Source organism: Pelophylax lessonae (genome assembly GCF_965119305.1).
Source record: "Pelophylax lessonae genome assembly, chromosome: 3".
Lineage (NCBI taxonomy): Eukaryota > Metazoa > Chordata > Amphibia > Anura > Ranidae > Pelophylax > Pelophylax lessonae.
In genome coordinates this window covers 369,907,741-369,929,982 of record NC_138770.1, presented here as the reverse complement: position 1 = coordinate 369,929,982, position 22,242 = coordinate 369,907,741, and the positions used below count along the sequence as shown (strand labels likewise).

Sequence of the window (22,242 nt, the reverse complement as noted above, 5' to 3'; positions counted from 1 at the left end):
AAGGTACATCAAGAATCTCTGTGTTATGGTACATTTATAGCCTAATATTATATTTTTAATTACCATGTTTAGCTTTATACATATGAGGAAGGGAGAGGGCGACTGTCTCTCCTCCTGACTGAGGAGGAGGATTTCGAGGTGCTGCCTGAAGATCCAGAGAGTGCTGAGCTGAGCTGAAGGGATCCGGTGTGCCGAGAGCCTGCAGAGAGTCGGAGGGTTCCAGTCCCAGGAAAACCTACACAGGTCGTGAGTACTGAGGATTGCCCCTGGGGGTCTGCCTGAAGTTAGAGGGGACCCCTCCGGGAAGAGGTTCGGGGATCCAGTGCCAGCTAGTGGTGAAAGGGGGTACCTAGGTTGAGGACCCTGAAGATAGTACGTAGGCTATAAAAAACAATGCTTTCTGTGCCTGTGGCCAAAGGTACATCAAGAATCTCTGTGTTATGGTACATTTATAGCCTAATATTATATTTTTAATTACCATGTTTAGCTTTATACATATGAGGAAGGGAGAGGGTGGCTGTCTCTCCTCCTGACTGAGGAGGAGGATTTCGAGGTGCTGCCTGAAGATCCAGAGAGTGCTGAGCTGAGCTGAAGGGATCCGGTGTGCCGAGAGCCTGCAGAGAGTCGGAGGGGTCCAGTCCCAGGAAAACCTACACAGGTCGTGAGTACTGAGGATTGCCCCTGGGGGTCTACCTGAAGTTAGAGGGGACCACTCCGGAAGAGGTTCGGGGATCCAGTGCCAGCTAGTGGTGAAAGGGGGTACCTAGGTTGAGGACCCTGAAGTAACAGAGGGGGTACATAGTCAGTGGACCCTGAAGAGCTTAAAGTGGAAAGGGGGCGCCTGTGGTTTGAGCCCTGAAGTGATAATGCACAGTGTGAAGTGTGCCAGTTGAGAGTTGCAGCAGTACAGGAACTTACAAGGAGTTTTCTCAGCCAGTGCAGTGCTGGAGGGAGCCATTCAGTGACTCTGAGCTATTGCAGTGTTACAAGTCAAGCAGTTCCACAGTCCTGGATCTTCTGGACTAATGTTGAGGATCCATCACAGTTTCAGTAATTACACAGTGTTCAAGCGTCAGGAAGCGTTGGCTAGCGTCGGCTGGCGTCAAGACAGCGCTAACAGGCATTTTTGCCAGGAAAGTCCCACAATTGTATTTAGTTGAGCCTAAAGGAGTATCCCACTCATTCCCTTCTCCCATCCCCTTAAATACAATAAAACCACAAAACCACAAAACAAAGATGCCGGAGTTGTCAATGTCTCAGTGCTCACAGCCAGGGCCGCAGCTCACAAGGGCTGGAGGGGTAACCAGTACCGATGGCAGACCCACATCAGGCCACAGGCCTGGAAAACCTGCTACACATACAAAGGAGAGTGGCCTTGCTGCCATACATCATGAGGATGGTACGCAATAAAAATTTCAAATGCACTATAGTGGCTTAACATTCACATGGTTCAGAAATAATTACAATATAAATATGAACAAAGCACCTGGAGCAGATGGCTTACACCCACCATCCCCCAACAAACTGAACTCAGTTATTTCTAAACTATTGTTTCCTATTTTTGAGCCATAAATAAATAGAACACCACAAGACAACAAGTCATTAAATTTCTCATTTTAAAATTGGGATCAATACATTTACCCAGCAATGACAGACCTGTTCTACTTTTTTTTTGCAGGGACAGTATTGAGGAGATCGGTAAAGGTACACATAGAAAAGTATTTGCAAAAAAAAAAATCATAAATATCATATCAGCATTGATTTTGAAAGACTATTCTCAGGTGCAAATGAAAAGTAATTCTTTGCAACTGAAGACTGGGGGGATAAAGCAAGCCTGTGACAGCGCAGATTTTTTTTTTTTTTTTTTTTTGCTAAATAACAAATATGTTCTACTTACCTGCTCTATGCAATAGTTTAGTACAGAACTGCCCCGATCCTCCTCTTCTGGGGTCCCCCGCCAGTGCTCCTGGCTCCTCCTGCCTTCAAGTAACTCCCAAAGCCACACGGGAGGGATGGATCCTGAGCCGTGCTGTGTGTGCGTCTATTGGCTCGGCCCCGCCACTGGACTTGATAAAGAGCAGTAGGAGCCAATGGCTCCTGCTTCTTTCACTGGGTCCAGTGAGGAGGGAGAGAGAGAGCAGCACCCATGCGGTAGTGCACAGCACTGGAACGAGTTCGGGCTCAGGTAAGTATGTCGGGGGGGCAGGGGTGGGCTGAACCGAAATTTTTTTTACCTTAATGCAGAGAATGCTGAAAAAGACAAGTAGACTTTCTTTAAAGGATAGGAAGAAAAAGACTCCACATACAGAAATGGTTCTTTACCGTAAGAGCTTTGAAAACATGTGAAGGTCTTCCCCAGAAGCTAGTTTTCACTGATTCAGATTGCTTCGAAATTGCATTTCTAAGGCTGGGTTCACACTATTGCAATGTTAGACATGGCATGTGATGCCTACTGCATTGCTGTTCAGATCACATGCAATGTCTGTGCAATGTGAGTTCAGCCATACAAACCGCATGGCTGAATCTGCATCGCATTTGGAAAAAAAAGGTGCAGGACCCTTTTTTTTGTCCGCACTGGAATCTGATCGCATAGGTGTTCACACCCATGTGATTTGATTCCTGCACCATTTGGCAGTTCACACTGCGATCTGGGGCCTGATCTGGGCATGTTATTAAATTTGTATTGATACCCACAGCGGTTCGCATAGGGCAGTGTGAACTGCCTGCCAGAGACATGCAATGCGGGGAGTGGTTCCCGTGTTGCAATAGTGTGAACCCAGCCTCAATGCACAAAGTGTTATTAGCTACTAATATTTAGAGAAAATGACAATGTATGATGTTGATCCATGGAAGTATGTGACTGCATTGGGGAAATGATGAAGATGTTTTCCTTCTTACAGCTAATTACAACATGGTTTCTATCAGCTGTTGGTTCAGGGTTATGGGGCAAGGCGTGTTTTTTTTTCTGACTGAGCTTGATTTAAAAAGTATTTTCTTTAACTATTACATAGGATCATCAAGACTGCATAGGTACAGTTGTTTATCACCTTTTCCTTCTGCTTGTTTACTATATCTTCCTGTATATTGTCAATTGTGTATAATCGTCCTTCTTTACACAAGTGTAAGCAATCGAGCATACGCACTCACACCTCTCATTACCTAATGTTTTTTGAAATGTAATCAGCCTTAGCAGTAAACTCTCTTTTGGTATCCATGGTTACAAGCAGACAAGAGAAATGGCTGACGCTGTGGCATGCATCAGGGGTTTCTTAGTCATACCATACCAAATGGCCATTAAGAGCACAGTGAACCTGTATGTGGGTGGTGTGTTAAAGACTACAAAACTTTGTCATAGTGCAAATATCTGGAAGAAACAGCACATGCACTAGAAGCAAACACTGCAAGATTTACTTCTAACAGAATATGCCATCTTTAATTAGAAAAGATAAAAATATGCATGAAAACATAAAGAAGCCTGGGATCTTTGCATTCTCTAACACACACCAGGTAGGCTTCAACTGAATTGTATACTAACTCTATGCAGTATTATACAATCCAATTAAATTCACATCAAACAAATCACCATGATGCAAATACATCTTCCATTTCCACTACCCTGCTAAGATAATGCTAAGCAATGGATCTGATTGAGGAGAAAGAAAATTGTCCATGTTGGCAACCACATTTTAATGTGATCAACAAACATTACTGTGAGCTTTATCAGATTCTATAGCTAATACATGTAGCGCTGCCCCCTTGAGGACTGCTGAATTCTTCAACTTTTTGGGTCCCTTTGGGTTACCGTTAGCAAATGCATGCACAGACTTAACACTTTACTTTCTGGCTCAGTCAATGATCAGTCTAGGGGTTGTAGTTGTTTTTTTATTTTAAATAGGGATGGGAGAAGGGATAGAGTAGAATACTCCAGAATTTAACTATTTACAGTTGATGAGGACTCCTATTTGAGCATGCAGCCAAGCTGCGGATTCACCTTGCCACTAAATGAATTTTAAGGTAAAGTCTCTGTCATGAAACTTGATTAAGCAACTATCTTCAGGGTACTCACCTAGCACCCCCTTTCATTCCACCAGCTGACACCCGTCCTCTGACTACTCTACTCCGGGGTGGTGCCCTCACAGGTCTGGCCCTTAGACACGATCCCCTGTACTCACCATACTGTTTTTCCAGGTTCTCTAGTGTCTCAACCCCTCTAGTCAGCTCTCCTGGACCTCTGGGTTCAGCTCCTTCTTTCTGGTTCACCAGGCCAACTGCCTGTGACCACATGCTAGAGGAGGAAACAGCCGTCCCCCTCCCTCTGGGACTCTGCTCACCAGCCAAAGACCCTGCAGCACACCTGCTCCTGGCTTTTATACCACACCCCACAATGCACCGAGACAACCAGTCTGTGCCAGTCACTGAGGCTGTATCAAAGCCTGTGTACCCATTGGTCAGGTTTTCTCCACTCTCCACTGTCCAATATGCCTCCCTATTGGACCAGCGTGAAACACTCCCCTAGACCAGATGAATCACACGCCGAGTACCATGAGCAGACCTAACTCACAGATCCTGCTCTCTGTTAAGCAGAAAGCAATATAGAGTTTGCCTGCTGCTCCTCTGATAGGCAGACAGAGCCAAAACTATACTCCCTGTCTAGGACATACCTAGGAGGGTGCTATATACATTATGTCCTTTTATACACTTTGTGCAAATTAGTTTGGACATTTGTGCTAATTATCATAATTATGGCAATAGGCTGTTTATTTGCTGTCATCAGTTGGAAACTTTACATCAAGCTAATAAGACTTGCCACCTTTGATCCACTGGTTTGCCTTCCTTTTGACAGATTCTGGTCTATTAGACCAATAATGCATTTTCTGACTTAAGCCTACAAAGTTTGGGAACACCATAGTCCCTGATGTGAACAGAAATTCACCAATCTCCAACTGCTATTCATCTCAAATCCCTTGCAGCATAGTGAGCTCACTGAGTAGGACTGTTTTCATGGACATCAACAGAAAAGCAGCTGGACAGAGTGCCCAGAAAAAAGTCCCAGAGAACACTATATACTACAATATTATAAAGCAATGCATGGCATTTGTTTTTCTTCCATAAATGCAAAATTTGCATTACTACTTTAACTATTTCCAATTCTGACTTTTCTCTCCTAAAATCATTTTTTTGCTAGAAAATTACTTAGAAACCCAAACATGATATATTTTTTAAGCAGAGGTTCTAGGAAACAAAATTGTGGGTTTTGTAATTTATGTTTCATGGTATTTGCGCAGCGGTTTTTTTAAACGCATTTTTTTTTTTTTAAATAAATTTTATCACATATTTTTTTTGGTAAAATATAAAAGACGATGTTACACCAAGTAAATACAGTAGATACCTAACATGTCATGCTTTGGAACATGAAACGGCAACTAACTATGGTACCTAAAAATCTCCATAGACGCCTTAAAAGCCTTTACAGTTACCAGTCTACAGTAACAAAGGAGGTCTGGTGCTAGAATAATTGCTCTCACTTTGACGTTCATGGCAATGCCTCACGTGTGGTGTGAACACCGTTTACATAAGTGTGCGGGACTTAGGAATGTGTTCACATTTTTAATTTTTTTTATACTGTCGCTAACAATTTTAGAAAATTAAAAGGAGGGTTTAGGACTTTGAATGAGAGGCAGGACAAAGCTGGCAGTGATATAGATTGACATTTATTGGTGTGTAAATTGTTGGTGTGTAGAGTGTGTTCACCGCCACTCTGGAGATCTTCCCAGCACACTAGCGTGACGCTTGGAGCACCATGTTTGGAGGTTTTTTTGGGGGCCATGGCATGTACACGTTGGGATATGGAGGTTTGTTTCTTGGCACCTCTCTTTACTGACAACCTCTTATCTTTCATTACTCCCTTGTTTCTTTTCCATCTCTTTCACCTGCATCATGGCTATTCTGGCTCCATTTTCCTTGTCCTTTTTGCTCTCTCCAGCAATTCTTTTGGTAATTTAACCACCTGGGTTACCTTCTTTAGTTTTCCATTCACTCATCTGTCATCACTCACCATACTCTTGGTCACATCCCTTTCAATGTCTGGTCTTTATCTGCATTTTTCACCTACTCCATTTACTTTAATTTATTTTTTTAACCTACATCTGGTTTCATCATCATTTTTCTTTCACTTATTCTTTTAATATGTAAGCAGCAACATCGTATTCGATTCATTATACCCTACATATACATATATATATTTTTATATATATCTTTTTGACAGATACTCTTGTATGCTGCAATAGCAAAGACTCTTCTCATTTTATTACTTCTTACACTCACCCCACCTGTTGGTGGCACGCTCCGCCATACCCGTCTGACCTGTGCTCCCTCAGCTCCCGGTGGGGATACCTGCGTTTTCAGCCTTACCTCCAACGCCATATACAAGCCGAGCTGTGTGTAAGTGTGGGATTTTGGGTGGTCTGTGTCCCCCCCTCCCTTCCCTCTCCATGTTGGTATTTTCCCACACATTTTTATATTCTTTGCAGATATGCATCACTTTTTTGCTCCTGATGAAGTGGCGATTTTTGGTCCACGATACGCGTCAAGCTCATTGATTCTATGACTTCAATACTAAGTGTCTACTATTTGTACTCCATGGAACTTTTATATGTTGGTTTTTATTAACCTGGACTTGGACACCACTTACCAGCTCTTCTGTCTACTGAGTTATTTTATTCTGTAACATATAATGTTTTTACCAATTTGCACACCAATAAATGTCAATCTATATCCCTGCCAGCTTTGTCCTGCCTCTCATTCAAAGTCCCAAACCCTCCTTTTATTTTTCTGCATATTAGGGATGGAGACGCATGGCAAATCCCCTCCTGCGTTTCATCTAAAGTCCCAAAATTCCCCCTTTTTAGTATCTTTATCAATTTTATTGCTTTTACAAGGGATGAACAACATCCCTTGTGATAGCGTGGGCAGTGACGGTTCCGTTTTGCATTGCATTAAAATACATAGCGTGAAAAATAAAATGTGTTGATTTCCTTTTTAACCACTTCAATACTGGGCACTTATACCCCCTTCCTACCCATGCCAATTTTCAGCTTTTAGTGCGGTTACAATGACAATTGCATGGTCATGCATCACTATACCTATGGGGCACTGGTAGGGCTGCACTGATAATCAGGACCATAATGATCAGTGCTCTGATTATCAGTGTAAACAATCTGCTGACAGGATTGCTGTTTAATTGCAATCCTTTCCCTACACAGACAGCGTGTGAGGAAAGGACTGCCAATAACCAGCAAATCGGTTTAAACGTGATAAGCTGTGACTGGACACAAGTGATCACATGGTAAAGGGCCGCTGTGATTGGCCGTTTACCATGATCTGTGATCAGCTGTGTACAAAGGACACAGCTGTCACATAGCACGCCAGATACGCACCCCAGGGGGTGTAGTTCTGGGAGGACTTCCATGGAAGCCCTCCCAGAACTGGACGACCACGCTGTAGCTGTCTTTTGGCTAAAGCAAGGTTGGGAAATTGTTAAATAAATTTGCCATGTTTGTACTAGAAATGTAAAAATGCAAATGGGACAAATCATAAAGTAAAGTTTGCACTTTTGTATCGAAGGTAACTTTCCCTCTTCTTTAATACTAAAACTATTTTTTTTTTAATTTTGGGGGGGGGGGGGGGTTGGTAAGTCTTTTTTTTTTTTCCTTCTAAACCTTCCACAATTATATATGTATTTTATGTAATGAAAAAAAAAGCAATTGTTAGATCAATAGACCCATACAGATATTTGGGTGGAAAGATTGAAAAACCTTAACAATTTACTCTATATAAACAGATAAATACACAGATGAAATAGAAATACGGGAGCAGTATTATTTGACAAAACATTTGTAAATCTAAAACCAAAAAAGTTGCGCTAAATAATGTGACAAAAAAAAGTATATCATCATTAGTGAATGAACATCTATAATGTGATAATCATAAGAAGGAAAGTCCATATTAATGTGCATAAAGGTAGTGACAATGTTCAAGTGTGAATATGCCCTGTTCGGGTTATACCACAAGAGCTGATGACCTTTATGGTCACTTCTTTTTGGCAAGGAGTCATCTGTTTTTTAGTGAAGAATTCACGTTTGGTGGTGTTGGCCCTCTTTTCACTGAAGAATTGCATGTTTGCATAGCGGCTTATTCACAATTGAACATTGTCACTACCTTTATGCACAATTATATGGACTTTCCTTCTTATGATTATCACATTATAGATGTTCACATTCACTAATGACGATTTACTTTATCAATTTTTGTCACGTTATCTAGCGCAACTTTTTTGGTTTTTGATTTGTATTGGGATTGTCTTACACTTTTAGTTGCTGCTTTTATTTTTCACGTCTTATTTTTCACATGTTTTTGGATGCAAGCGCAAATTCTTCTCCTTTTATTTGTAAATCTGCGCTTTCAGTTCTGAGACATAGAACAAACACAGTGACCTATATTCTCTCAAATGCAATTAAGCAACACAGCTACAGCGCCTAGAAAAAGTATTCATACTCCTTGAAATTTTCCACATTTTGACACCAAAAATGTAAATGTATTTTATTGGGATTTTATGTGATAGACCAACACAAAGTGGCACATAATTGTGAAGTGAAAGGAAAATGATAAATGGTTTTCAAAATATTTTACAAATAAATGTGAAAAGTGTGGTGTGCATTTGTATTCAGCCCCCCTGAGTCAATAATTTGAAGAAACACCTTTCGCTGCAATTACAGCTGCAAGACTTTTTGGGTATGTCTTCTACCAGCTTTGCACATCTACAGAGTGACATTTATGTCCATTCTTCTTTGCAAAATAACTCAAGCTCTGTCAGATTGGATGGAGACAGCAAATGTTAAATCTTGCCACAGATTCTCAATTGGATTTAGGTCTGGACTTTGAATGGACCAATATAAACACATTAATTTTCTTTGTTCTAAAGCATTCCATTGTAGTTCTGGCTGTATGTTTAGAGTCCTTGTCCTGCTGGAAGGTGAACATTCGCCCCAGTCTCAAGTCTTTGGCAGACTCGAACAGGTTTTCTTTTAGATTTCCCTATATTTAGCTCCATCCATCTTCCCATCAACTCTGACCAACTTTCCTGTCCCTGCTTTAACGGTGGGGATGGTGTGTTAAGAGTGATGCGCTGTGTTTTCCACCACACATAGCGATTTGCTTTTAGGCCAAAAAGTTCAATTTTGGTCTCATATGACCAGAGCACCTTCTTCCAGACGTTTGCCGTGTCCCCCACATGGGTTCTCACAAACTACAAATGGGACTTCTTATGGCTTTCTTTCAATAATGGGCTTACTTCATGCCACTCTTCCATAAAGGCCAGATTTGTGTAGTGCACAACTAATAGTTGTCCTGTGGACAGATTCTCCCACCTGAGCTGTGGATCTCTGCAGCTCCTCCAGAGTTACCATGGGCCTCTTGGCTGCTGCTTTGATTAATATTCTCCTTGCCCGGCCGGTCAGTTTAGGTGGACGGCGATGTCTTGGTATGTTAGCAGTTGTGCCATACTCTTTCCATTTACGGATGATGGATTGAACAGTGCTCCGTGAGATGTTCAAAGCTTGTGATATTTTTTTTATAAATTAGGCGCAATATCTGTGAATAAGTTATTTTTTGATGAAAAAATGTGTTAAATGGCGGGTGTAAATAATTCTAAAATAATTGTAAAATTAAATGTGAGAAAAAAGTGCTAATGCAAATGTGTACTGGCTGAAAGTGCTAGTACTTCAGTGCAATAATATATACCTGCAGATAATAATATTCATAAGCCCAAAATTTGCTGATTACTAATAAACAATTAATATATGTATATATTATTGCACTGAAGTACTAGCACTTTAAATAAGCACATATTTGCATTAGCACTTTTTCTCAGGTATCCACAGGTATATATGATTATACTGAAGTACTAGCACTTTCAGCCAGTACACATTTGCATTAGCACTTTTTTCTCACATTTAAAATTTTACAATTATTTTAGAATTATTTACACCCACCATTTAACACACTTTTTCATCAAAAAATAACTTTTTCACAGATATTGTGCCTAATTTATTTTCTTACTTTCCACATAGCTTTGCTATGGTTTAGTGGCTGCATTTCTGGTAATTTACTTTTTTTCACATTGTACACAAGCTTCCTAGGCGCTGGTTTTTTCATTGATTGATATTTTTTTTTTATAACCTAACCCTGCTTTAAACTTCCCCACAACTTTGTTTACCCCGGTTCTCTAACAAATCTGAGGGCTTCACTGAATAGCTGTATTTATACTGAGATTAAATTACACACAGGTGGACTTTATGTACAAACCCAAAAAAGTTGGGACACTACAAATTGTGAATAAAAACAGAATGCAATGATGTGGAACTTTCAAATTTCAATATTTTATTCAGAATACAACATAGATGACATATCAAATGTTTAAACTGAGAAAATGTATCATTTTAAAAGGGAACAACAAGTTGATTTTAAATTTCATAACATCAACACATCTCAAAAAAGTTGGGACAAGGCCATGTTTAACACTGTATGGCATCCTCTCTTCTTTTTATAACAGTCTGCAAACGTCTGGGGACTGAGGAGACAAGTTGCTCAAGTTTAGGAATAGGAATGTTGTCCCATTCTTGTCCAATACAGGCTTCTAGTTGCTCAACTGTCTTAGGTTGTCTTTGTTGCATCTTCCTCTTTATGATGCGCCAAATGTTTTCTATAGGTGAAAGATCTGGACTGCATGCTGGCCATTTCTAAGTATAAACCAGATTTTATTTCTTTTAAGAGAAATTTATGCTGCTGACTTGGTAGCCTCTTTATGGAGTTTCTTCATCTCATGTCTGATTATCTTGTTCCTCATTTTCTTTGGTTTCATGAATTTGTAACGGTCAAAATCTGTCATCTTTGCTTTCCTCTCTCTAGCATCAATCCTCTTTGCCCAGTTAGTAGCATGAGAAATGAGAAAATCCATTTCTCATTGACCTTCTCCTTCTCCCAGGCTTTAGGGACATATTTCTGCCGAGCACTGTGGGGAAACTTCAGAACAAAGTCAGTAAGCTGCATGCACTTGAATGGCATGGCTTGCCTTCTTACACCAGTGCAGGGACCATCGATAAGAGCTCTATTTTGGTCAATGACATCAACAATTGCCACAAGTTTACCAGCATGGGGACCAAAGGAGACATAGGCAACGCGGCCTATCTGTACATAGCATTTGAGCACCATGATGGCGGCGGATAGCAGAAAGGAGCCTGGCCATTTCAGTACCCGGATCCTTCTTATACACAGCCATGATGTTGTAATTGATGCAGTATGTGTTCTGGCATTGTCATCTTGGAAAATGCAAGGTCTTCCGTGAAAGAGACGACGTCTGGATGTGAGCATATGTTGTTCTAGAACTTGGATATACCTTTCAGCATTGATGGTGCCTTTCCAGATGTGTAAGCTGCCCATGCCACACGCATTCATGCAACCCCATACCATCAGAGATGCAGGCTTCTGAACTGAGCGCTGATAACAACTTGGGTTGTTCTTGTCGTCTTTGGGATGCCATGTCATCCGGACTAGTTTTCCAAAAAGAACTTCCAAATTTTGATTAGTCTGACCACAGAACAGTTTCCCACTTTGCCACAGTCCCATTTTAAATGAGCCTTGGCCCAGCGAAAACGCCTGCGCTTCTGGATCATGTTTAGATATTGCTTCTTTTTTGGCCTATAGAGTTTTAGTTGGCAACGGCGAATGGCACGGTGGATTGCGTTTACCGACAATGTTTTCTGGAAGTATTCCTGAGCCCATGTTGTGATTTCCATTACAGTAGCATTCCTTTATGTGATGCAGTGCCGTCTAAGGGCCCGAAGATCACAGGCATCCAGTATGGTTTTCCGGCCTTGACCCTTACGCACAGAGATTGTTCCAGATTTTCTGAATCTTTGGATGATATTATGCACTGTAGATGATGATAACTTCAAACTCTTTGCAATTTTTCGCTGAGAAACTCCTTTCTGATATTGCTCCACTATTTTTCAACGCAGCATTGGGGGAATTGGTGATCCTCTGCCCATCTTGACTTCTGAGAGACACTGCCACTCTGAGAGGCTCTTTTTATACCCAACCATGTTGCCAATTGACCTAATAAGTTTCAAATTGGTCCTCTAGCTGTTCCTTACATGTACATTTAACTTTTCTGGCCTCTTATTGCTACCTGTCCCAACTTTTTGGAATGTGTAGCTCTCATGAAATTCAAAATGAGCCAATATTTGGCATGACATTTCAAAATCTCTCACTTTCAACATTTTATATGTTATCCATATTCTATTGTGAATAAAATATAAGTTTATGAGATTTATAAATTAGTCCATTCCTTTTTTACTCACAATTTGTACAGTGTCCCAACTTTTTTGGATTTGGGTTTGTAATAATTAGGTGACTTCTGAAGGCAATTGGTTCCACTAGATTTTAGTTCGGGGTATCAGAGTAAAGGGGACTGAAAACACATGCATAGCACACTTTTCAGATATTTGTAAAAAAAGTTTGAAAACCATTTATCATTTTCCTTTCACTTGACAATTATGTGCCACTTTATGTTGGTCCATGACATAAAATCCCAATAAAATACATTTACGTTTTTGGCTGTACATGGCTAACTGTGGAACTCTTCAAGGGGGTATGATTACTTCTTCAAGACAATGTGTAATTTCCTTGCCCCTCACACTGTGATCGGGCAATAAAGAGTAATGAAGACTGATGGGATCATCTTTCTCTCCTCCTGTCAGAACATTTGCATGTACGGTAGTTCTAACCCTCAAAGCACTGCCCCTACTTTCCCACTATGGGCACAGCTATACAGGGGATTACAAGAGGCTTAAAGTGATTGTATTGTCAGAAGGTTTTTTATTTTAATGCATTCTATGCATTAAAATAAAAAACATTGTGTGTGTAGCAGCCCTCCTAATACTTACCTGAGCCCCATCTCTATCCAGTGATGTGCACGACTGCGACTCTCCCTCCTGATTGACTGAGACACAGCAGTGGCACTATTGGTTCCCACTGCTGTCTAAGTCAGTTAGTCAATCAGGAGAGGCAGGGGGAGGAGCCAAAGTGTGGCTCTAGGTCTGATTGGACACAGGGAGCTGTGGCTTGGCTCAGGTGCCCCCATAGCAAGCTGCTTGCTGTGGGGGCACTCAACAGGAGGGAGGGGCCAGGAGCACCAAAGAGAGACCCAAGAAGAGGACAATATGGGCTTCTCTGGGCAAAACCAACTGCACAGAGCAGGTAAGTAAAACTTTTTTTTTTTTTTTAAAATAACAAACAAGGACTTTACAATCACTTCCTGCCACGCAGTTCATCTATTGTTTTGGGGTGTCGTCATATGATGGCGCACCAGAACTGCCTCTTGCGCGCCCCCGGGGGCGCGCAGAGCGGCGATGGTGGCCGCGCCGTGTTGCTAGGACACAGCGTCACCCCGATCTCGGTAAAGAGTCAATGACATGACTCTTTGCCCATGTAATCGGCTGTGTCCAATCACAGCCAGTCACATGTAAATGAGGAGTCAGAGTGTGAGGCGAGGAGAGCCGATCAGCTGCTCCTCCTCATAGGGGAGACAAAGACATGTAATCAGGGCACTGATCATCAGTGCCCTGATTACACAAATGTGAAATCAAGTGCCAATCAGTGCCCAACGTGCCCACCATCAGTGCCCATAGTGCCGCCTGTCAGTGCCCATCAGTGCCACCTCTTAGTGCAGCCACTCAGTGCTCATCATTGCCGCCAATCAGTGCCACCTATCAGTGCCCATCAGTGCGGCAGATTAGTACCTCCTAATCAGTGCCACCTCATCAGTGCCCATAAGTACCACCTCATCAGTGCCCATCAGTGCAGCCTTTCAGTGCCGCCTCATCAGTGCACATCAGTTTAGGAGAAAAATGATTTATTTTCAAAATGTTCTGTCTTTTTTCTTTTTTTTTGTAAGAAATAAAAAACTCAGCGGTGATTAAATACCACCGAAAGAAAGCTCTATTTGTGTGAAAAAAAATTTCATATGGGTAAAGTGTAGCATGACCGCGCAATTGTCATTCAAAGTGTGAGAGCGCTGAAAGCTGAAAATTGGCCTGGGCAGGAAGGGGGTAAAAGTGCACTGTAGGCAAGTGGTTAAATCAAGTCAAATTCATGTGTTTATACTGGTTGCATTTAAAATTAATTTTTAATAAAAAGATTATTGCATTTATTGGTGTTTTTTAACCTAGAGTTAAGCTTCTATATTTATTAAAGTCAGGTAGAAACATTACAGCATGTTCTAGAAGTTGACTTTCCCTCACTGTAAAGACAAAAGCATTTGAGTTTGAAGTTTATAGTAATAACCATTAGAAGTGTACAAAAGGTCCCAGAGAGAATATCATTCAATATTCCTTGTCAGGCCTAGTCAACTGTCCTGTTGCTCACCATATGTTAGGTTATTGGTTGTCAAGCAGAGTACATCATTATGGTTTCTGGGCACTGTCCATAGAGCCTGCTACATTTGTGTTTAACACTGCATACAAAGTACAAAATACTTAGAAATAAAAACAAATCACATCTGCATTGTAATAATGATGGATGAATAGATTCAACGATTTAATGAATATTATTTATTTAAAAGTAGTGACACCCACGCTTAGACCCACTAAAAGAGTATAAAGCAGCTGGCACAATTTGTTGACCACAAATGAAAAACAATTTCTCCATAAATATGTGGATCACTAAAGATATAAAAAAAAAAATACATAAAATAAATTGAGCTAATATTTATTTTATGCATGGTTTATTTTTAACCTTTTTATATGTTTATCGCTGCACTTCTTTATGGAGAAATATTTCTTTAATGCTAAACTTCAACATAAAAAACATTGGACAATTCAGATCATTATAAAATAATGCAAAAAGTGCAAACATGTTCTGACCCACTGTAACCAACTGCATTGTAGCTGTCACTTAGAGCATATGTTTCTAGCATAAAAAAAAAGCATAGAAAAAAAAGCATAAAAAAAAAAAAAAAAAAAGGAAAATACCTCTGACTGTCTGTAAAAAGGCCAGCGCACATTGCATCTTGTTTTTCTACCAAGCTAAATGACCGTTTACTGGTGCCTGATGCTAATTGTACCTGACATCTGTTTACCTAAATTTGATGGCAACATAAAGAGGGAATGTAATGGAAATTACTTCCCCCACAAAGAGAATGGCCCATTTTCAGAGGCACACACTGGTAGCAGGGGTCACAGGCAGTGCGTTATTAGCATCCCTATCACCATTGATGCTCAGTTGGTACTAGGGAGATTTTATTCACTGATTTGTGCAAGTAACACAGCTTGGCAAGTACACTAGAAGTAAGTTTGTGTTGCTTCAAGGCTTTGTAAACATGATGTGTACAAGTTTCATTTTATTTTTCAGAGCTGTGTAGTTAGGTGCGATGATGCATACAAACCAGCGGATAAAAGTACTTTTGGGTAGACCAAGGATTTGCTCACACTTGAACATCCTGAACAAAAACAAATGCAGTCAATGGTATTTCCTTAAACCGCTCACAACTATTACTCTACTCCAATATTGGAATTCTAGGAATGTAAACTTCAAGCACAAGGTAAATATTTAGGGAATGTGTCTTATACTTTTACCTCGCAATGAACACCAGAAAACTCCATGGTGTCTGTGCTGCCCATAAAACTAAGCAAGGTTATTTTTTTGCATTTTGGGAGAATAGCAAGTAAAGCTTGCCTCTCAATTGGCCATTGACCCATAACTCATTCTACATGAACTACACTCATGGGAATGGTTGTGACCATCAACTTAAAAAAGTTTACTTGCTCCTTCATCAACACATTTCGCATTTTGTAGATAGGTCTTCTGTGCAGGGTGGTTGTTAAAAGTGCTGCGTATGATAGAAGGGTGTGTGACTGCTTGAACAATGCCTCTGGCTAGCAGACCACCACACAAAGAGATCAATACCCATACTGGACTAACTGTTATAGACTGCAATACGAGTAAGGCAAAGAGAAACAATGAAACATAATATTACTTACATGAATATGTTCCCCAATTCTGTGGAAACCAGAAAGATGAAAAAGAGAAGGTATCCTCTAGTTGGAGAATTTGAATTAAATGGTATAGCTCCAGGACATCTGTGGAACTCACTGCACTAATCCCATACAGGCTGGCCAGAGGACACTGCTGCATAATTTACATGTCAAAAGGAAGGCTTTCCTATGGTCCTATTGTGTGCATGGATGGTTTCCTAAGCAGCAGCCTTGTAGTAGGCAGAGCTGCCAGCATTCCCAAATAACAAGCTATTTCATTTTAGCCAAAAAAAAAAAAAATATCATACTATGTGTCATAACAGTGTACTTCTGAATAAGGCGATGACTGAACACTAAAGATGAGTAGTACCCTTCTAAAATCAGGTCATGCAATAAAACAAAAAATCATCTAAACAAGTGCAAAGCAAAAACTATGAATCAAAACAAAAATTACCTTATTTCTTTTTAGATCCAATTTGTAAATTTTAATTTTGCCTGATGTCCTTCTGCGCTTTAAAATGCCACTGAATGCAGGCAGCCATGTTGGGATATCAGCAAGAATTCAAAGTGTTGTTTTGCTGGAAACAAATGACCTGCTGCTTCATTTTGTACCTCTGCCATGCCTCTACTTTTTAGGAGCTCCAGGCCCCTCCCCCCAAAAAAGGAGAAGTCAGCATCTACAAATACTTTAGCTGCTGAATTTTAATATTAGGCCACTTACCTGTCCAGGAATTGAGCGGTGTCATCACCTGAGCCAATTTTTCAATTGGCCATCGGTGCTGGCACCACTATCTAGACTAAGGGGAACCAGCCAGTGAAGCCTTGCGGTTTCACAGTCGGTTCCTAGTGCACGTGGCGGTGAATGGGCCAGCTGCCGAGGAAGGGGGGGGGGCGACTTTCCGGCTTACTTTGCCACAGCGAACTGAGCCAGAAGTGGGAGCAGCTACCTGTAAAAAACAGGTACCCCCCCACAGAAGGTGCCAAATGTGAAAACGAGGGGGGGGGGGGTACACAGCTGGTTCATCCGACAATGTCTCATGCTGACTTAAAGCCTAAAAAAAACTACCACTATTTGGTCTATTTTAAACACAATTAAGAAAGAGGGGCAGCACATTAACCAAAGTAAACTGATAAAAAAAAAAAACCTTTTTAGCAGTTAGGTTGAAAGCTAACTGTTACTGCAAATTATAAATTGTAATGATTTTTTCTGAATAGTATTGTTACTATAATGTCCTTAGAGGACCTATACTGGTAAAAATACGGTGTATCATCATTTACAACTGGTCCTCTGATACCAACAATAGGCACATTCTAACAAGAACTAGCAGTGTAGGTACAGCAGTTTTACTTATTTGATCCTCTACTCTCTTAGACTCTCTTGCACTGCTGCTTAGACCACTCCAGTGGTCTAAAATTCCCTTACTTCATCAAGACTAATGCAGGGACCATGAGAGACTGCCAAATGCCAGAGTATGGGGAATACCCGGAACAGCCAGTAGTCTAGCAATAATGTCATGGAGAAACATGGCGGCGCGGGACTGAGTGCTGCCAGAAAAGAAGAGCCTCTTAGCTGGAAAGTGCTGGATCTACTGGGTGGGTTTCAAAAGTTAGCAGAATTCACGATAGGTAAGGCTTTAAAAAAAAAAAAAAAATTAAGGGGGGGGGGGGTGGGAGAGGGGGGATGAAGGGTAAAGTAAAGTTCCTCTATAAGATGCTCAGAATCCTGATAGATCAGTGAGTTCCTCCTCTGAAGAACCCGAAGTCCACCCTAGAGGGTTAGGGTTCAAATTTGCCCTTTTCCAGCCTAAAGCAAGGGCAACAGTTAGAGAGACTATCCAATAAAAGGAGTCACCTAAAGCTCTAAAGGAGAGCAAGTTCCACATCCATTTTCATGTTCTGACCCACTGTAACCAACTGCATTGTAGCTGTCACTTAGAGCATATGTTTCTAGCATAAAAAAAAAGCATAAAAAAAAAAAAAAAAAAAAGGAAAATACCTCTGACTGTCTGTAAAAAGGCCAGCGCACATTGCATCTTGTTTTTCTACCAAGCTAAATGACCGTTTACTGGTGCCTGATGCTAAACCAACTGGACCAACTGAGCCACTGGTGTGTATGTGTCTGACCAAACATACAGAAACAGACTTCATGAGGGTGGCCTGAGGGCGCAACATCCTCTAGTGGGCCCTGTTTTCACTGCTCGGCATCATGGAGCTCGATTGGCATTTGCTATTGAACACCAGAATTGGCAGGTCCACCACTGGCGCCCTGTGCTTTTGACAGATGAGAGCAGGTTCTCCCTGAGCACGTGACAGACGTAAAAAGGGTCTGGAGAAACCATGGAGAACATTATACTGCCTGTAATATTGTTCAGCATGACCGGTTTGGTGGTGGGTCAGTGATGGTCTGGAGAGGCATGTCCATGGAGGGATGCACAAACCTCTACAGGCTAGTCAATGGCACACTGACTGCCATTAGGTATTGGGATGAAATCCTTGGACCCATTGTCGGACCCTACGCTGGTGTGGTGGGTCCTGGGTTCCTCCTGGTGTGCGATAATGCCGGCCTCATGTGATGAAAGTATGCAGCCAGTTCCTGGAGGATAAAGGAATTGATACCATTGAATAGCCCCCACGCTCGCCTGACCTAAATCCAATAAAACACCTCTGGCACATTTAGTTTTGGTCCAGCTGACACAGCCAGGTTGCATCTCAATCTGTTCAGGAGCTCACTGATACTCTGGTCCAGATCTGGGAGGAAATACCCCAGGACACCATCTGTTGTCTCATTAAGAGCATGCCCCGAAGTTGTCAGGCATGCATACAAGTACATGGGAGCTATACAACCTACTGAGCACCATTTTGAGTTACTGCATTGAAAGTTCAGCAAAATGGACTAGTCTGCTGCATCATTTTTTCACTTTGCTCTTCAGGGTGTGTTAGAATTCAGCCCTCTGTAGATTGATCATTTTAATTTCCATCAAACAATGTGGCATCCTTTGATCCCTAACACATTACCCAGTCCATATCAGTATAGATAGCCAGCATGCTTTTTTTCCATATTGAAATCTGATGTGTTTTCAAAGTGTTCCTTTAATTATTTGGAGCAGTATATATACAGCAGGGGTAATGAATTAAAATCCAAGGAGGTCCGGTCGCAAAAATTTTCTTTGGGCCGAGGTCCAAATCTGAAGTCTGTGCTATGACTCCGAAAGATGGGCAAAACAAAACGTGTACATCAGCGTTGCTCTTAACATAAAATATGCCCATTTGAGTGCCCCCCCTCAAATGGGCAAATTTTATGTTAGGGTGCACTCTGATAGGCAAATTTTATGTTAGGGGGCACGCTGATGGGCACATTTTATGTTAGGGGGCACTCTGTTGGGCACATTTTATGTTAGGGGGCACTCTGATGGGCACATTTTATGTTAGGGGGCACGCTGATGGGCACATTTTATGTTTTACGGGCACTCTGTTGGGCACATTTTATGTTAGGGGGCATTCTGTTGGGCACATTTTGTTAGGGGGCACGCTGATGGGCAAAACAAAACGTGTCCATCAGCGTTGCTCTTAACATAAAATATGCCCATTAGAGTGCCCCCTAACATAAAATGTGCCCATCAGAGTGGCCCCTAACATAAAATGTGTAAAATGTGCCCATCAGAGTGCCCCCTAACATAAAATGTGCCCATCAGCGTGACCCTTAGCATAAAATTTGCCCATCAGCGTGACCCTTAGCATAAAATTTGCCAATCAGCGTGACCCTTAGCATAAAATTTGCCCATCAGCGTGACCCTTAACATAAAATAAGGGGAACGCTGATGGGCACATTTTATGTTAGGGGGCACTCTGATGGCCATATTTTATGTTAGGGGGCACACTGAGGCACATTTTATGTTAGGGGGCACTCTGATGGCCATATTTTATGTTAGGGGGCACACTGAGGCACATTTTATGTTAGGGGGCACTCTGATGGGCATATTTTATGTTAGGGGGCACTCTGATGGGAACATTTTATGTTAAGGGGCGTGCTGATGGGCAAAACAAAACGTGTCCATCGGCGTTGCTCTTAACATAAAATATGCCCATTAGAGTGCCCATTAACATTAAATATGCCCATTAGAGTGCCCCTTAACATAAAATATACCCATCAGTGTGACCCTTAACGTAAAATAAGGCGCACGCTGATGGGCACATTCTATGTTAGGGGGCACTCTAATGGACATATTTTATTTTATGGGGCACTCTAATGGGCACAAATGTGCCCATCTGTGTGCCCCTTAACAAAATATGCCCATAAGTCTGTATTTTATAAAATTAAGCAACCGCCTAAATAAATGTGCCCCACATACCTTTGGGAGCGGAAAATGCCAGAGCCAGGAGCCGCGAACATCAGGGGGCGGGGCGTGCACGTGATATCACGCCCCAGCTCGCGGCTAGGCTGAGTGTGAGAGTCAGGACTCGGAGCCGCAGTTAGGAGCAGGGGGCGGGGCGTGCACGTGACGTCACGCCCCAACTCGCGGCCGATGACACCTCTGACAGAACACTGGCTGGGAGGAAGCCGAAGAAGAAGCAGGGGGCGGGGCGCACACACGGGATGTCACTGGTTGCTGGGACACCCGCGGTCCCAGCAAACCAATGACTATTTACATTGGCTGCCTGACGGGTCCGGGCGGAAGCATCGTGCGGGCCGCTCCTGGACCGCGGGCCGCCATTTAATGACGGCTGATATACAGTATCTCACAAAAGTGAGTACACACCTCACATTTTTGTAAATATTATATCTTTCATGTGACAACACTGAAGAAATTACACTTTGCTACAATGTAAAGTAGTAAGTGTACAGCTTGTATAACAGTGTACATTTTCTGTCCCCTCAAAATAACTCAACACACAGCCATAAATGTCTAAACCGCTGGCAACAAAATTGAGTACACCCCTAAGTGAAAAAGTCCAAATGGGCCATTTTCCCTCCCTAGGGTCATGTGACTCGTTAGTGTTACAAGGTCTCAGGTGTGAATAAGGAGAAGGTGTGTAAATTTGGTGTTATTGCTCTCACTCTCTTACTGGTCACTGGAAGTGCAACATGGCACCTCATGGCAAAGAACTCTCTGATGATCTGAAAAAAGAATTGTTGCTCTACATAAAGATGGCCTTGGCTATAGGAAGATTGCCAAGACCCTGAAACTGAGCTGCAGCACCATGGTCAAGACCATACTGCGGTTTAACAGGACAGGTTCCACTCAGAACAGGCCTCGTCATGGTCGACCAAAGAAGCTGAGTGCACAAGCTTAGCATCATATACAGAGGTTGTCTTTGGAAAATAGGCAAATGAGTGCTGCCAGCATTGCTGAAGAGGTTGAAGGGGTGAGGAGTCAGCTTGTCAGTACTCAGACCATACGCTGCCCACTGCATCAAATTGGTCTGCATGGTTGTCGTCCCAGAAGTAAGCCTCTTCTAAAGATGATGCACAAGAAAGCCTGCAAACAGTTTGCTGAAGACAAGCAGACTAAGGACATGGATTACTGGAACCATGTCCTGAGGTCTGATGAAACCAAGATAAACGTATTTGGTTCAGATGGCATCAAGTGTGTGTGGTGGAAACCAGGTAAGGAGTGTGTGCCCTACCTACAGTCAAGCATGGTGGTGGGAGTGTCATGGTCTGGTGCTGCATGAGTGCTGCCAGAACTTGGGAGCTACAGTTTATTGAGGGAACCATGAATGCCAACATGTACTGTGACATACTGAAGCAGAACATGATCCCCTTCCTTCGGAGACTGGGCCACAGGGCAGTATTCCAACATGATAATGACCCCAAACACGCCTCCAAGATTACCACTGCCTTGCTAAAGAAGCTGAGGGTAAACATGATGGACTGGCCAAGCATGTCTCCAGACCTAAACCCTATTGAGCATGTGTGGGGTATCCCCCATTGGAAGGTAGAGGAGCGCAAGGTTCCTAACATCCACCAGTTTTGTGATGTCGCCATGGAGGAGTGGAAGAGGACTCCAGTGGCAACCTGTAAAGCTTAGTGTTAGCGCTCTGATCTAGCAACATTTAGGTCATGTGTTCAAATCCTACCTATCACCTCCCTAAAGTTATAATGGCGAATTGATATGTGCGTAGGCAAAAGCATATTTGCCATCAGCGTGATACA

The 22,242-nt window shown here is 42.0% G+C and overlaps 1 pseudogene across 1 annotated transcript; it reads right to left on the bottom strand.

The window, feature by feature from the left end:
- Positions 1-10,793: 10,793 nt before the first annotated feature.
- Positions 10,794-11,294, bottom strand: LOC309548896 (large ribosomal subunit protein eL14-like; annotated as a pseudogene). The gene has a single exon. The product of its transcript is annotated as a large ribosomal subunit protein eL14-like (transcript).
- Between the last annotated feature and the right edge of the window lie 10,948 nt (positions 11,295-22,242).